The following is a 17,085-nucleotide window of genomic DNA, read 5'->3' as shown; positions in this document are numbered from 1 at the left end:
GAAATAAACTAGAATGACATAGTTTTGCTATCTAGAGTTACAATGAGTCTGGCCTGTAAATGTGCTCTCTAAATCATAAGAATTAATTGTGATAATTAAGTCACTGGAAAAATGGCAAAAATAAGGGTAGAATTTGGTAGACTTTGAGTGTAAACACTTGCTACCAAACCATACCTGTTCTGAATCTATTTAAATATCAACTAATGGGGTGGCTCACAAAATAGGTAATTTAGTAATATCTGCTAATATTTGAACATTTGCCATGTAAGAGCACAATGAGCACTCGATGCATGTTAGTTAGCTATGATTATGTATGTAAGAGCCACTTTTACTGAGATTATTTTGTTAAGGTCTTGCATAACCGTAGGAGACGGCTGCTGTCCTACTTTACAGAGAAGAACTCAAGGATAAGAGAATTTAATAACAGGATCTTCTCCTGATGAAAAAGACGATAATCTAGACTACCAAATTCCACACCAGAGCCAAGAAATTCTAACTTCTACAAATCACAAACATGATGGCAATTTCAAAAGTTTTGCCTTACACAGTTTTCCATAACTGAATGTTAAGAATACCTTCAGGTTAATGGTGTTAAAACTAAAAGGCTGTGAGTTTCAAAATATATAAAGTATTCACATGATGTGTTGAAATGCAGTGAACTTCAAAAATCTTTCCAAAACCCCAAATATAGTTTTCCAGTGTGGAAACGTTCTATGTTTTGATTTTGCTCTTAAAAAGCAGAAATTGTATTGATACTAATCATGTCACTACAAACTGATGTTTGACTTCACCTTTTACATTGAGCTCCAGTACTGCTGTGGCTCTTCTAATAATAGAATCTTTAAGTGCTTCTCTAGGATAAAATATTGATGTATGATAAGATCTTAGTGAGAGAGGATGAATGAAGTGGCTCAGCACCCATGATCTCTTATAAATGTGACAAATGGCATGGGTAAAGAATTGACCCATTTATCTAACTGTAAACTCCTGCCAATTCATTATTCTATATGCTATGTCTGGGAATTTGAAGATATTATAGCAGTTATTTATGAGCAAGTCCCTTTCCTTGGAATTCTCACAGAATGTCTTTCACAAGTTCAGTGAAGAGACTTAGAAAGCTGATTCTATCAACTCAGCAAGAGAGGTTCTATCTCAATGATAGACTCACACATTAACCAACTTCATGAGATTGATGTCTAAATTAGAAATACCAATTTTTAAATTTAGCATAAGAAATAGTATCACATGCATAGGAATAGCTAAATCTTCTCTCCCCCTAAGAAGATCTATGCAACAAGAAGGAACATAATGAAAAGGATAATTAATGCATTTAAACTCAGAAAAGGAGCGTTAGCTAAAAGGATTCTTTAATGGCAGCAGGCTAACTCAGCCCAACAGGTATCATTTTGTCAGGGGTACTAGAGATAGTGAAAGTCCTCCCCACAAAGTCTTGTTAAGTACCTTGAGGGTAAGGACCCTGTTTTGTATCTATCATATCTCCAATCCCTGGAACAAACTAACCACTCACTAAACATGAGGAGAGTCCATTGGCTAAGACTCTTCTATTCAGTGCTTGAATGAACTCTTCCTAAATTTTTATGGCTCTCATTTCTTCTATGTATCCATGAATGAGCTTTTTTTTTTATCCATGAATGACTTTTTTTTTTTGGAAACAAAGTCTTACTCTATCACCCAGGCTGGATGGAGTGCAGTGCAGTGGTGTGATCTTGGCTCACTGCAACCTCTACCTCTTGGGTTCAAGTGATTCTCCTGCCTCAGCCTCCTGAGTAGCTGGGATTACAAACATGTGCCTCCTTGCGTGGCTCATTTTTGTATTTTTAGTAGAAATGGGGTTTCACTATGTTGGCCGGGCTGGTCTCGAACTCCTGACCTCAGCTGATCTGCCTGCCTCGGTCTCCAAAAGTGCTGGAATTACAGGCATGAACCACTGCATCTGGCCTCATGGATGACCTCTTGAATGCCACATTCTTTCATTAGATGTGCCAGCATAGTTAAGTTGGAGTCTGATATGCTCATCAAGTAGCCAATCTGTCTCTTTATGCTTTTATATTTCTGTTTTTGTCCATTTCTTCCTGCTTTTTGGCGGGGAGAAGCAGGGCATACCAATAAAGCCCCTAAGTGTATTTTACATGAAATATGTTTCTTTGTATCTATTATATCAGCACTCCATCCTAAGATACCATACAATGCAGCTCAGCCAGATTGGCCCAGTCTGTTGCTTCTAACAATTTCTGCTAATTACGAGAGATGAGGCTCAGGATGTTAAAACTGTGTTGAAGTTGATCAAAATGGAAGCCTTGGGGAAAATCCCTTACATTAAACCCTACAATCCACTGAAGATACAGGAATGTTTTTCTTCAATTCATTCCAGCAGATATTTAATGAGCACTTGATCTGTTAAGTGCAGGGTTAAAGGCAAATGAGACAAGTTTTGCCTGCCTTTACTTGGAATAACATTCTATTTTTGGACTCATGTTTTAATTTTTTAATAGCCTTATCTATTTACATTTAGTTTTATTAACTTACTACTTAGGAATCCTAAAAAGGACTTCCTCATTGCTTAAAAAGAAGTAAGGAGAGATGTAGGTAACCAGATAATACACCTTGAAACACAAATTGTATTTTAGAAAGTGAAGCCCCAGCAGAAATTTCCCCTAGTGAGAGAAGAGGTGATACAGTGAATCATCTCCTAGAATCACAATCTTTGCCTTACGAGGCAGCTAGGTATCAGAAAATGGGAATCTTTTGCCCAATTCCTCTATTATCTATCCGTGTGATTTTGACCATATCACGTCTTCTTTTCAGTTTTCAGTTGTCTCATGCAAGTAATGAAAAGGTTGGACTTGATGACATATTATTTCCTTTTACATCAGAATATGCCACAGCTCACCATTTGAAAGATTTAAAATTATATAAAGTTATTTTCTCTGCAATCTATTGCAGAAAGGATATCAGGAATTACTAGCAATGTTCATTATTTGTGAAATAATATTTATGAAGCAACTATTATGTGCCAGGCACTGTGCTAGTTGTGGATTTGTTCAGCTATGTTTCTCTCACATATCTAATAAACCCCTTCTAAAGATTAAATCATTTGAAATGTATAATGCTGAATTATTTGTCTTTAATAGCCTTTGATGTGTATGTGTGTACAATTATTGGGGTTTAGGGTTGGATTTTGAGGCTTGGCCTTTAGTATCAACCAGCACTCCCCATTCAAGAAGTTTACCATTAGCTTGGAATTCCCGCACCCAGCAGTTGTCTCTTGTACCACTGAGCACTGATATGATTGTAAAAATAAAGATGAGTGATGCTATGCATTTTTTAAGCACAGGTCTTATTTATTTCTGCCTATTATGGAGTGCCTATCATGTAGTCTAGCCTCCTTTTATTGATCAATAAATTTTATTTCCAAATAAAAATGTGATATTTCAAGAGCTTACTTACATAAGCTATAATGCAATGAGAAATTATGGACCAGAAAGAATGTTAAAAGAATTGATCAGTGTTTTTCACTGAAAAGAAACAGAATACATGGAGCCATCTATTCGGCTATATCAGTATTTGCTTCGTGCTCTTTAATTAATTTCTTTTAAAAAGGGATGTTTGCAATACATTTCATTACTAATCACATTAAATTAATTATCAAATGTATGAGTTCCTTCTGAAAGTAATGACTTAGCTTGAGAATCCTTCATTGTGTACCATGTATATATTTGAATTTCCAAAACCGAAGATGACTTCAGCTTTGACACTGTGTCTGGCCAATAGAGATATTCTCAAAATGTTTGGGTCACTGTTTTGTCCCTGAGCCAAACTTCCTGGTCCAGATTCCTTCCATAGAAATGTCTCTTCAAAGTCAGTCAGATAATTTTGCCCTTGGCCATGGAAAAGTAACATTGGATTTACTCTGTTTTGAAGAGCCAAAGCAGAGTGAGTGTCATTTCCCATCAGGCATTATTTACGAAATGAACTCTCAGATGAAAGATTGGCATCGTGTTACTGCCCTAATCATCTGCCATTAGTTTAAGTCTAACTCAACTGTTTTGGGCTTTCATAGAATAAATAAATACTGTTTCTGTCCTTTGCCTAAATATTGCCTCATAATATTTCTGAAAAACAAATTAAAAAAATAAAACCATCATTCTTAGCAAACTATCACAAGAACAGAAAACCAAACACTGCATGTTCTCACTCATAGGTGGGAACTGAACAATGAGATCACTTGGACTCGGGAAGGGGAACATCACGCACTGGGGTCTATTATGGGGAGGGGGGAGGAGGGAGGGATTGCATTGGGGAGTTATACATGATATAAATGATGAATTGATGGGTGCTGACGAGTTGATGGGTGCAGCACACCAACATGGCATAAGTTTACATATGTAACAAACCTGCACGTTATGCACATGTACCCTAGAACTTAAAGTATAATAAAAAAATAAAAAATAAAAAATAAAATAAAATAAAATAAAACCTTCTCTGGGCAAGATACTGAAGTAAGTCATTGGTATTTTGTCATCCATAATTCACCTGATACTTTAATCTACCCACCACCTTTTCTCAATTTCCTAATAACCCTACTCAGCTGCTCTGGTAAGATGGAGGTGACCCCTTCTTTTTGCCTCCAGGGTTGTTATGGAGCCAAATAGGACCAACTTGAGGGCACCATTCTCCTGGTCACAGAGATTTGTTCTGGGATGGATGAGCATGTGACTCAATCTGGAAAAGATCTATTTTCCCAGGGAAAGTGAGCATGTGACTACCAGTGGGTGTCTTACCACCCAAAGGAGAGAGTAAAACTGTGGGTGAAGCCAAGAGAAGCATAGAGAAGAAGAGGGAGATAGAGTCTTGATTACATTTCAGCTGTTACTCCCAGTCCTGCCTTCACATCCACTTCTTGGCTTTACAGTTTTATGATTGAGTACATCTCTACCCCCATCCTCTTTTTTCCTTAGGCTAATTTGAATGAGTTCCATCTGCTGTAACCAAAAGGGTCCTGATGATCGCCTCTTTTCAGCTTTTGCTGTAACTGCTCTGTGCCTCTTTCTGTATGACCTTACTGTGTTACCTCAAACTACCCCACCCTCCACCCCAAGTCAGTGGCACAACAGACCACACTACCTATATTCACAGCCTCGCTGGTATTTCAGGCCTTACAGATTTTGCCTGACGACTGACTTGCTAATATCGCACAAGTCTTTTGGATAAATATACAAATGGCTTATTAGTTTTTGAGATTGTTTACATCTTATGAGACAAGTTGGTTTCCTAGTACAATACAATATTTTAACAGGTTAGAAAGAATAAATGAAATCTAAAAAGTCAAGATATAGAAAGTTGGGTTATATGCATGTTCCTGTACTTGGATTTTTTAAAAACCTGTATTTACTTACTTAAAAATATCTATTGTGTACTTCCTACAAGCTAGGTATGGTGTAAGGAATAGGATACAACCTGGGGAAAGCAGGCCAGGTCTCTGCCCTCATGGAGAATATTATCTCTCAGGAAAGATTAACATGAATCAGATAAAATACAAAGATGTATCTACAACTAAAATAAGTGCTAGTCTCTAGGCTTATATAACAGGGTACTGTTGGGTCTGAGGGTTCAGGGAGAAATAAATTCTAGAGGAAGTGATAACGCAGGTTAAATTTAAAAGCTGAGTAAGAGTTAACTGCATGAACACAGAGTGAGGGCAATTTCTAGGAAACAGTAATATCTGTCCAGAAGGTAAGAACAGCTTTTCTTCGATCTCCTAAAGTGGAAAGATACATGATTTATTTGAAGACTTAAAAGAACGAGGGAGTGGCAGCAGATGAGGCTATGGAAGTGTGTGAGGGACCAGTTGAGGGTTGCTGCTGTCCCCTTTCAAGCAGTGGTCAGCCATTTAAAGATTTGAGGTCAAAGAACACCACAATCAGGTTTATGTTTTAAAAGATCCTGTAACTTAGTAATTCTTAAGTCTGGCTCACAGTGGAATCATCTGAGGGGATTAAAAAATACTGCTGCCTGGTGGCCATCTGATTCTAATAGAATAAAAACCTCTGGGGTGGGACCCTGGCTCTAGTCAGCTTAAAAGCTACCCCAGGTGATTCTAACATAAATCTAGGCTTGAAAATCATCGACGTAAATGGTGTGAGGTTAGAACTAGCACCTGTCATAGAGTGGGCCACACTGACATGACTCAGTGTAACTCCAGGGTATTGCCTCCAAACCTAACATGTTCATGCATTGCATCAATAGAAGTATAGCTTCTGAATGAGAGAGGAAGTTGTTCCTGCTCTCTTTGCGTTAGACCCAGTGTACCTGCAAAGTTTGTTCACTTCTCAGCACCACACTCAAGGAGGAAATTAAGGAAACCGAAATATTCCCAGAAAAAAGCCATCCAGGTGACAAAGGGAATCTAAACCACAATGGAGAGAAATGGTTCAGTAGCTCCAAATATGTTTAATCTACAGTCAAAATATCCTTTGAAAAGGATAATGTAGGAATCTCAGTTTTAAGTAAGTCAAAAGATGTTATTTATTCAATGGGCAAAATGAGGGTCTATTATATACCCATCCTAGACATTGGAAAATGGCAGAAAATGAAGTAGACAAAATCCTTGCCCTCATGGAGCTTATGTTCAAGTGAAGATTGAAGTTTTCTGGTTCATATGATCTTCAATATCATAATTTTTAGCCGACTTCTGTGATTAGCAACTATAGAATATGTTATAGGGAAACATATTTTAGTTGTAATTTTAGAACATTAAAAGTGGAAATCTGTGAGAAGCAAAGAGGTCACCATGTCTGGAAGGATTCTAGCAGGAACAGCCATTGCAGAAGGGATTCAGGAATCTAATGGTAAGAATAAAAAGTGTAATAGGAAGCAGACTGATGAGGAGTCCTTTGCAAAACTGAGAACCAAGTAGTCCTATCATATTAAATACTAGCAGTGCTTACATAGTTTGAGCATTTACTGTGTGCCATGCATTTTGCTAAGTGCTTATCACACAATATCTCACGTAATACTCATAACACTCATATAGGTGGAAAGAATAAAACTGTCAAATTATAATTTTTAAAAAGTTAAAAACATGACATATAAATATGAAATGAATATGTCAGATATTTTACTTGACTCCTTAATTAGTGGGGGAATTGGTGTGATGGTAAGACTGGTTCCAAGAACATTTGAAGAGCTCAGTATTTACAGGTTTGTTAACAAAGGGATGCTAGCAGAGATTGCTACATTAGAAACAAGACTGGTAATATCCTGGAGGGCAATAAATCATCACATTTGAGGTTATTTTCTCTACTGGAAAGAAATTATTTGCATCTTTATCAGATAAAAGTCTCCAAGTTAACATGTACCTGTAATAAATCTGGAAACGTTTTTCGATAGCAAACTAAGTTCAACAAATGACATTCCCTTTAAATACTTCTTGAGAGGGCCTGTTAAACAATTCCCATGTATGATATTGGGGGGGAAAAAAAGGACTACATTTTGGCTTTATTTTTCAAGTTTTGCATAACGTTTCTTAACCTTAGAAGAATTAATACATTTTCAGGATTTTCTAGCTAGCAGTAATAAAGCCGGGTTTCAAACTGAGATCTCTCCAGATGCCCACACTGAAATGAGCCACGTAACAAGTCTTTGGGGAGACATGAGGGCAGGGTCTTGTGAATCAATTCAGCATTGTTTGATTAGGGCTAAGCATCAGCTTGAGTTTTTTTTTTTAATTGATTACCAGAACATTCCAAATTAACTTCTTCAACTATTTAAAACTTATTTTTCCCCCCAAAGAAGCAGGGCATAAAACGTGAATAATAAATAATAAGCGGTTCATTAGCCATTTGCTACCACTGGCTCTAAGACAAAGGCTGTGGAACCCCATGTAGAAATCTGATTCTTTAGAATTTGTAGCAGCTATTTTCTCCGAAAGATTTCTTCCTCAATTTGTGAGATTTTATTTTGCTGTTGTTGTTAATTTAGGACTTTGCCGTTTCCAAACATGGACATTGTTAATAGTCTTCTATTTATAGAATGATAATTTTGAGCTCTTAACGCATAAAGAGAAAGGCCAGTTCTCTAGAGTGACACTTTGTTCGGCCTCGTGTAACTGACTGCAGATTTGATCTTGCTGTTTTTCTTTTCTGTGAGTTAATCTCAAGGGAAGACTTCAGTGTTATGTTTAGGGAATAAATGGAAATTAGCGGTGTGGCTGGCTTAATGTTCCAATAAGGCTTCAGGACGGTTCTCCAAGTTTAAGGTGATAGGCCCCTATTACATAAAGTTAAAGTAGCAGAAAACTAGCTACTCAAATACTTTATTCTAGAACTCACACTAGATGGGAGAGTACAATTTTGCTTTTAGGTTAGAGAAAAGGTTTGACTTTTGCTCCATTAAAAAAAATAATAAACCGAAATGTATTTATAGGCAGTCATAAACGCTTTACACAGATTATCTCACTGAATCTTTAGCAATTCTATCGGTAGATTCTATTATTGTTCCCATTTCACAGATGAGGAAACAGATCGAGAGAGGTTAAGCAAGCTGACCAGGGTTTATAGCTAATAAGATGCAGAGCTATGATTAGACCAAGGCTATCTGATTAGAAGGCTAGATGATATCACCTGCCCAAATTATGCTGCAGTAGAGAAAGCACACAGAAAAAGAGAGCACCAATCCCATTTCTAGCTTCAGCTCTGGTATTAACTGTCTCTAAAACCCTAGACAAGTCATCTTATTTGTCTGGGCCTCTACTTCCCTCTGTAAAATGAAGGGTAGAAACAATTTGGACTGGATGATCTCTGGGGTGTCTTCCAACTCCAAAGATCTGATTCTGTAATTGCATCTTGGCCTTAGATGTGCACACACACCTCCCCACACTGCCCCCCACCCCACTGCTTCCCGAGGTGAAAATCTAATCCTGCTGAAAGCACCCACTGTAATTTGATGCTGAACTCAAGACCCCTGAATCCTATGACTTACAACATCCCCTCAAGAACATACAACACTTAAACTCTGGCAAGCCAGTTCTTTAGAATAAGTTGCCAATGGGATGTGATTTTTGGAAGTAAAATGTTAATAGCAAAACAGAAAAAAGAAACAGTTCAAAACAAATGTTCCTCTCTCTTTAAATCACCTCTTTTCTATAATGTTACCTTGACAACTTAGCTCTGGCTCTTGAGATATGGGGGTTTTTCAGTGTGGGAGAAGAGGGGTGTCCTCCTCCTGTTTTGAGGTTGCATGGAAAGGGAAAATGTCAAAGGCAGAGCACCAAATCCAGCAGAAGGTACACAGGGCATCTTGAGGGAGTGTCGTCCAGAAATACTCACAGGTGCACAGAATTAGGATGCATTCTGATTCAAAGTACATTCTTTTCTTTTCTGTTTTCCATAACCATAACACACATTGCAACAGCCTATAAAATGTTACATTTTTGGACCAGCACTTTTACAGAGCAGAGAGCAACAAAAGTGCCTGAAAATAATTGCATTATTTTAGTTGCTGTAGCAAAAGATGTACACATCAGGTTGAGGGGACAGCTCCGAAGAACTGTACCAGTGTGGAAATGCTAAAAATATTGCTCCCCCTCCAGCCATTGAAATTTTGAGCAAAGACTTAGGAAGCGGCAGGTAGGGAGATCAAATTAGAATTTACATCTCTCAGCTGTAATAAGCTTGTTATCAGGACTGGCAAGAGCTCAGGGGGCTGACAGGGGTCAGCTGGGGACTCAAGGGTAAGGAGCAAGTGAAAAAGGAGCAGTGTTGAGCAGAAGAAAGAGAGGACTTATCTCCAGTGTCTAGCACTACAGAGCAGAGGCTGTGTGGAGAATGGCTGAAAAATCAGAATTGGTTGTAGAAGCAGTTTTCTTTCTGGTTGTGAGTATGAGCCCGGCAGACACCATGAGCGCTGTTGCAGGGGAGTGAGCCTGTGCTTGACACATGTGTTTCCCATTGATAACTGGAGACAGCCCAGTAGCTGTGAGTCGGTCTGACAAAGTCATATTGAAGTACAGAGTACGGTTTCAAAGCAGTCAGAAAAAGAACGGGAATGCTGTTCAGGAAATTCTTCAGGCATGGGCAGGGACTTGGCTGCAGTTCTGCAGTTGGAAAATCTGACTGGGGCAGCTTCTGAGCACAGGCTGGGCCTGCTCACACTCAGCGGGCCGAGTGGCCACCTCCTTCAGAGCTGCTCAGCACGCCCTGGGATCACGGGCGGTTTTCATCAGCCGGTTTGTGAAACGGACAAGAGAGGTAGGGTACTGTTCAGTTCTTGCGTTTGCACGCGTCTGTTCACTTTCTAAGCTGTCTGCCTGCTATGTTTGCAGGCACTCCGAGTTTTTAGTGTGTGCATGTGTGTGTGTGTGAATTAGCAAGTTAGAACTCGGGCATGTAAACAATTGGCGTGGGGCTCCAATCTGTGCGTTTCCCCCTTTAAGGTCTGATTTTCAGCAGGGCAGAGAGACTTTTTTTGAAAGTTAGGATTTAGCTGGCAACATTATTGTGTAAAGAGAAGTATGTGAATTCCTTATGTTGTCACCCCGCTCCAACCGTCTGTAACTTTTCCTTTCTGCATGGAAGGGCCGTTCACTGGCAAGGAAGATAATTTTAGATGAAACTGTCTGTGTGCTTTGCTTCGCAAGAGTTTTAACGGGGAGGTTTTTTGTTTTTTTTTGTTTGTTTTGTTTTTTTTTTTTTTTTTTTTACATAGCAGAAAATGGCTCTCATTTTAGGAGGGAATCAGAGTTTGAAGTTTCTACGTTGGATGACACTTTCAGAGTGTCGAAACAGATATGTGTGTATGGATTTCTAAAATCTTTTATATAGGAGTTTGACTGTCATTATCTGGGATTTGACTGTCAGTGATATATTTGCCTAAGAGTATGCTGGATCAACGTTTGTAGTTCTGTTTCTATAATCATTTCTAATTTTCTCACTTGAAGTAATTTGCAGTTTTACTGTCAAAAATACTTCCGTATTTTAGGAAACATAGATAATAAAAAAGTAACAGAAAATGGCAGTTTACTCAAAATACTTCTTAAAGGACAGAGACATAATGGTGTGAATTTTATTTCATTGATTGCTCGGTCTTATTTTGCACCTTACTGAAAAGAGCTTTTATAAAATCAAAGTTTTGAAAATTTTCAGCACAATAGGGGTCTCAGTTTTCTTCCTCAGTTTTGGTGCTTCCTTATCAACTCTATTGCAATACAGATATTCTCTCATTGGAAAGCTATACCTTTTTTAAGTACAGCATTTAGAAAACACACAGTACAATATCATTGCATTTGAGAGACTGGTTCGGCCCAAAGCCAAGCTAAACCTTACAACTGCTTTACGATTACTAGCGCAGCAATCTGTGACAACATTGGTTTTTTCCGAAGGGGGCTTGGCGAAGAGTCTAGTTGGGGAGACGGATGAATGAATGGAATCTTGGATACTTCTTGAGTAGCTGAAGAGTGACTAGACCTCTTAGGGTGGATCTCTGTGACAACAGGTGTGCATTTACTTGTGTCCTACAATCTTTAAACAAGTAGCTAATAGAAGAGCCTGAGGTTAATGCTGAAAGAAAAGTGGAGAGTCAGCGTTTCTCATTGCTTCCTCTGCATAGGACCTAGAATGAGAAGGCACACATTCTGTCCTATTGGTAGAAGGTCAGGATTTTCAGCCAGCAATTTTCTTTTTTCTTCCACAATGTTGTACTTGGAGGAGGGAACTGGGACAGGACTGGCAGCAGGCTATCTTTATTCTAAGAGATGGCTCATGAACATTTTCTTTTATTAATTTCATGCTTGTATTGGAGTGGTGTGGGGAGGGTTTGGGGACCTCAGGACTTGAGGAAAGGAAGGGGGTGTAGTTAGAAGTCAGGATGGGCTGTGACCTTATTTTTTTTCTCCTAAAGTGCCTAATGAGTGAGAAAAATGCCAAGACAGATTAGGAACTGCCACGAACCACAGCCAAGCCCACTGCCAATGAAAAAGGGAGCCTTCCATGAGCTCGGGTGTCATACTCCTCTATATTTAGCATGCATCAAGCATTGAGCAGAAGAGGCATGAAATAGCAACTCCAGGTTGCAGGATTATAAAGAGCAGTGTCTGAAACTTGGTAGAAACTCTATAGTTTCTCTCTTTTTTAGAAGTAAAGTAGGGAAATGTCAAGCTCTCTTTGATATCTGAAGAGAAAGAGTAAGCAGCAGAAGGGAGAAGGATACAGAGGAAGAAATCCAGGGCAGAGGTGGAGGCAGTGAAGGGCGAGGAATGGCCACACCACAAACTGGGCAGTGAGGGTGGAGGGAGGAGCCCTCGGCACAGGAATGAAAGACACATATTAGAAACAGCCAAAGCCACCAGGCACTGATTTGTTGGACTGAAAGTGTGCAGATACTCGGTGGCCTTGGTGAAGAGAATTGTTTTAGCCACTTCACCACAGGAGACTGCATGGTCAGCCTGCCCTGCCTTCTGGAAGTAATCAGAAAGCACATTTTGTAAGAATGGTATTGCCTGAGGGTTCAGATTTCCTAGGCAAGGAGGGGGCAGGCTCTTAAGGCCTTATTTTTAACCCATATTTGTTCCTTGCAGAGACATTACTGCCGGGAGTGTTGAGTGAAGGGACCAGGTGGAGATGGTGAGTAATTCCCGGGAGCAAAGCTTGTTCAAGGCCCTGCCCATGGTCATTTTATTATTAACATAAACTTTCGAAAGAGAGAACAAAGTGTTATATATGCCTTATCCTGATGAAGACATGTCTTTAATTTTACTTTTTTATTTTAAAAAATCTCCAGGCCAGGCACAGTGACTCATGCCTGTAATCCCAGAACTTTGGGAGGCCAAGGCGGGTGGATCACGAGGTCAGGAGATCGAGACCATCCTGGCTAACACGGTGAAACCCCATTTATACTAAAAATACCAAAAATTAGCCAGGCATGGTGGTGGGCACCTGTAGTCCCAGCTACTCAGGAGGCTGAGGCAGGAGAAAGGCTTGAACCTGGGAGGCGGAGTTTGCAGTGAGCCGAGATGGCGCCACTGCACTCCAGCCTGAGTGACAGAGCAAGATTCCATCTCAAAAAAAAAACTCCAAGGGCACATACTACATTGTTGACTGTATATGTGTTGAGCTTCCCAAATCCAAAAATCTGAACTCTGAAATGTTCCAAAATTTGAAATTGTTTGAGCACTGACACGGTACTCAAAGGAATTATTTATTGGAACATTTCAGATTTTGAATTTTCAGATTTGGAATGTTCAATGGTAAGTATAATGCAAATATTCCAAAATCCAAAAAAAATCTGAAGTCAGAAACACTTCTGGTTTCAAGCATCTTGGATAGTTTCCTAAGCCACGTCTGAGGAACGTGCTGGTACTAGGGGCAGAAGTGGGGTTGAGAGAGGGAGGAAAGGTAAGAGGTGGTCAGAAATCTTAGCTCAGGTTTGGCTCCATTCATCTTCAGATCTCAGGTTTCCCATCTGTAAGATGATCTGATACCTCTGAATTATTTTCTGTTTTCACAACCTATGATTTTTGTAATTCTAAGGCTCTTGCTTTTCTTTAAGAATAACTCTTAGTCTGTCTCCCTTAAGGGTGGGCATCTTGAGTCATTTCACCCATTTCTTCAACTTTTGCTGCTCTCTTTCTTTACTCTTCTCTGAACATATTTCAGTGAGCCTTCTCGTGACAAAAACTATGGCTCATTGAACTCAACTTAGTCATCTGAACAATGCACATCCATGGTGAGGACTTCACACATCTGTTAACCAAAAAGGAAGAGGGTGATTGTAAGGAGAGGAAGCACAGCAAGAAAGAAAAAAATGGAAGGGGGTATCATCTTGCTGTGGAAGAAAAGTGGTTATATTGTGAACTGAGCTCAGGGTCTGCCTCAAACGCAGACTGGGGTCCTGGCTGTGTGGCCGTAGGGAAGTTACATCATCTCTAAAATGTGTCCCGATTTCCTAATGTCTAAAATAGACATGACAATAGTATCTGCCTCATAGTGTGTTGTGAGATTGTACAGATAATGCACTTAGCATTGTCCTTTGCACACAGTAAGCACTTAAATATGTCAAATATATTAATACATATAGTTAAGACGAACTGAGATAGCACCAGGCAAATCGACAAAGAGTGAAAAAGGTAGATCGAGGTGAAAATGAAGAGTTCAGACAATCAACAAAGGAGAGGATGTTTTACTCTGAATTGTCTGGGTTACTTTTCCTGTGTTGCCCAAATTTCTCTAGAGATTCCACATTTCCCTTTGTTTCACTTTTCTTGCCACACAGAAAGGTCTTCATTAGTGTTTCAAATTCCTGTTGCAGAGTGTGAACTGCCTCATATAAAGGAAACCATGTAAGCTGTAGCCTCTGACCTGCCTTTCAGACAGGTCTGTAGGACCAGGGAGGAGCATGTCACCATGGTTCACTTAGTGTATAAATCCTGTGAGATTGGTTTCCTCAGAAAGCTTTGTTGGAGGTTGTATTAATGGAGCTCAGGATGTGTAGGAGGATATGGATGCAATCACTTTATTCTTCTTTTTCACTGATAAAGCAATGGCACCTATTAGAGCAAGCACAATTCCCTGATAAAAACTATATTGCCAGGGATTAGAAACTCCCTCCTTGCTCAGACCACTTTTCTTTGCCAGTATGATAGGATCAGACTGTCTTGTGAGCACCTTGACTTCCAAAGAATATATTGTGAATGCCTGGAAACCCTGCTGTTACTTGCTGGTGTTGACGTATTCAGCCACCGAAACTATTCTTTGAGTTCAGAGTAAATAAATATCAGGGTAAGCTCCTCTCTCTAAATGAATCATTCAACAAAATCTTGTACTAACCCTTATTGGGATTGTGGTATTGGCACTGCGTATTCAATGAAGGAAGGTTGCTCCAGGGTAAGGACAGCGGGGAACAGAGCCACACTGTGTTCCTTTCATTCCTATTGTTACCTGTGGTTGACTTCTCTTCTCTCTCGTGTTCTACAATCTTTCTAGCCCTTTCCCTCTATTCCTTTATTGGGTTCCATTCACCCTTGCAAGTTTCTTTTCTCTTTGTTATTTGTTCAATGTGTGCTTACCAGTACTTATCTGCTTCCCTCGGGGGTCAGGAATATTGATAATAGGCCAGTGTCTGGACAGCATAATTTTTACCAGGTAATGAGAAAGATTAACTCCTAACATTGGCTGAGACCTTCAAAAGTTTGTGTCCCCACCCCCCATCTCGGATGTTTCCAGGCTGCTGATCCAAACAGCAGGTCATAAGCCAGCAACCCGAAGACTTGGACTGTGGGTACGTTTTGACTCACCAAGTGTTTTTTTGTTTGTTTGTTTGTTTTAATTGACTTAGTTACCAAACATTTAAACATCCTAAGATATCATGATGTCAATCTTCTAGAAAAAGCTGAAGATGACAGGCATTCCCTGTGTAATTTCTTGGGCACGGTGGCTGGTGGGCTGTGGTCAGCTCCTGTTCTTTTGAGAGGGCATATGCCCACCTCATTCATTGACCCCACCATCTGACCTGTACATGTTTACATTTGTCTGCTCTATTTTTCTAAATAGAGTTTCTCAACTGATCCAAAGAAAGTAGACAGTGATTTGAGTGACCATGTTCTATGTTCTCTCAAGGGTGGTGTATATTCTAGATGCATGGGAGAGAAGTTAGGGCATAATTAAGTCGTGGCTTCATTCTCCCAGAGAACACTGTTGAGATGGTCTAAGTCTCTGTTGAGCAGAGTTGCAGGAGGACAGTATGGTGGCCGAGAATCCAGGCCTCAAAGTTAGAACCACCTCATGGGATTATAGCTAAGACTGAAAACATTAAATGTGATAGAAATCAGAACAATCACCGCCTCTGGGGATGGGAATTGATTAAGAGGAGGAACAAAGGAATTTTCTCGGGTGATAGAAATGTTCCCTCTCCTGTTTGAATATTATTCCCAAAGATGTTCAGATTTGTAAAACTCATTGGGTTATGTAGCTAATATCTGTTTATTTTACTAGAAGTAAACTATACCTCAATAGACATACATATGTATATACATATCTACATGAAAGCATGCAAAGTGCTTAGAAAAATGCATGCTGTTTAGCTATTTTATCATGCTTGTTTCCAGAAACTTTGATTAAAAAAAAAAACATAAAATGACCAAAAATAAGATGAGCATTTCCTTTCAGACAACAGGTTTCATTGCAAGCATTTGAGAGGACAGGTAATAGCTAAAGATTCTTGCCAAACATAATTGTCAAGGTAGAATCTACTGGATCAATTCTAATTTTATGAAACTATTGAATCACTATAGAAGGATGTGCCTAATTTGTTGTAACTGCTTTTTGTGATGCTGTAAAAATGTATAGGTTTTAGAGACATATCAAGCATGGTTTATGACCTGAGACACAACATCTGTACTTAGAGTAACTTGCACTCTGGCTGGAATACAGTAGTCACTCAACAGGTATTCAATAATGTGTCTTAAAATCAATATCCGTACTGAGAACTTCTAGCTAATACAGTCACAAAAATATCGTTTTCATTAGTAATCACATTGTTATAATCAATTATTCACATCTATCTAGAAGCATTGAATATAAGAAATGAACGAACTGATTTTCTAGCCAAACACTCTGGGTTCAAATGCTTGCTATGCCTTTAACAAGCAAAGAGATTTGGGGTAGATTACTTAACCACTCTTTCTCATTGGCTCAACTGTAAAATAGAAATGATTGTGAGGCAGGTACTAATTATATGTCTGTGAGGATTAAATACATGTAGAACAATGACTAGTACATAGTACCATTATACAAGTGTTTGTCATTTATGTGTGCTTTCTTTATGTTAGAAAAGTGATTTTTTTTTTTTTTTCAATTTGTCTCTAAGTATTGCTCAAAAAATCTGTCTGTAGATGGTTGGTGAAAGTAATGTGAAACCAGGAGTTCAAGCGGAAAAGATAGAAACCTGGAATTTATGGGAAACATTGGTTTTCAGTTTAGCTGACTTTGGTTTTGTTACTGCCTTACTCTGTGACCTTAATTAAGTCACTTCACCTCCCTGAACCTTGTTTTACCATCTGTTAAATAAGGATTT

The sequence above is a fragment of the Rhinopithecus bieti genome, unplaced genomic scaffold (assembly GCF_001698545.2).
Source record: "Rhinopithecus bieti isolate Rb0 unplaced genomic scaffold, ASM169854v2 scaffold_38994, whole genome shotgun sequence".
Taxonomy (NCBI): Eukaryota; Metazoa; Chordata; class Mammalia; order Primates; family Cercopithecidae; genus Rhinopithecus; species Rhinopithecus bieti.
Note: the sequence above shows the minus strand (reverse complement) of the source record.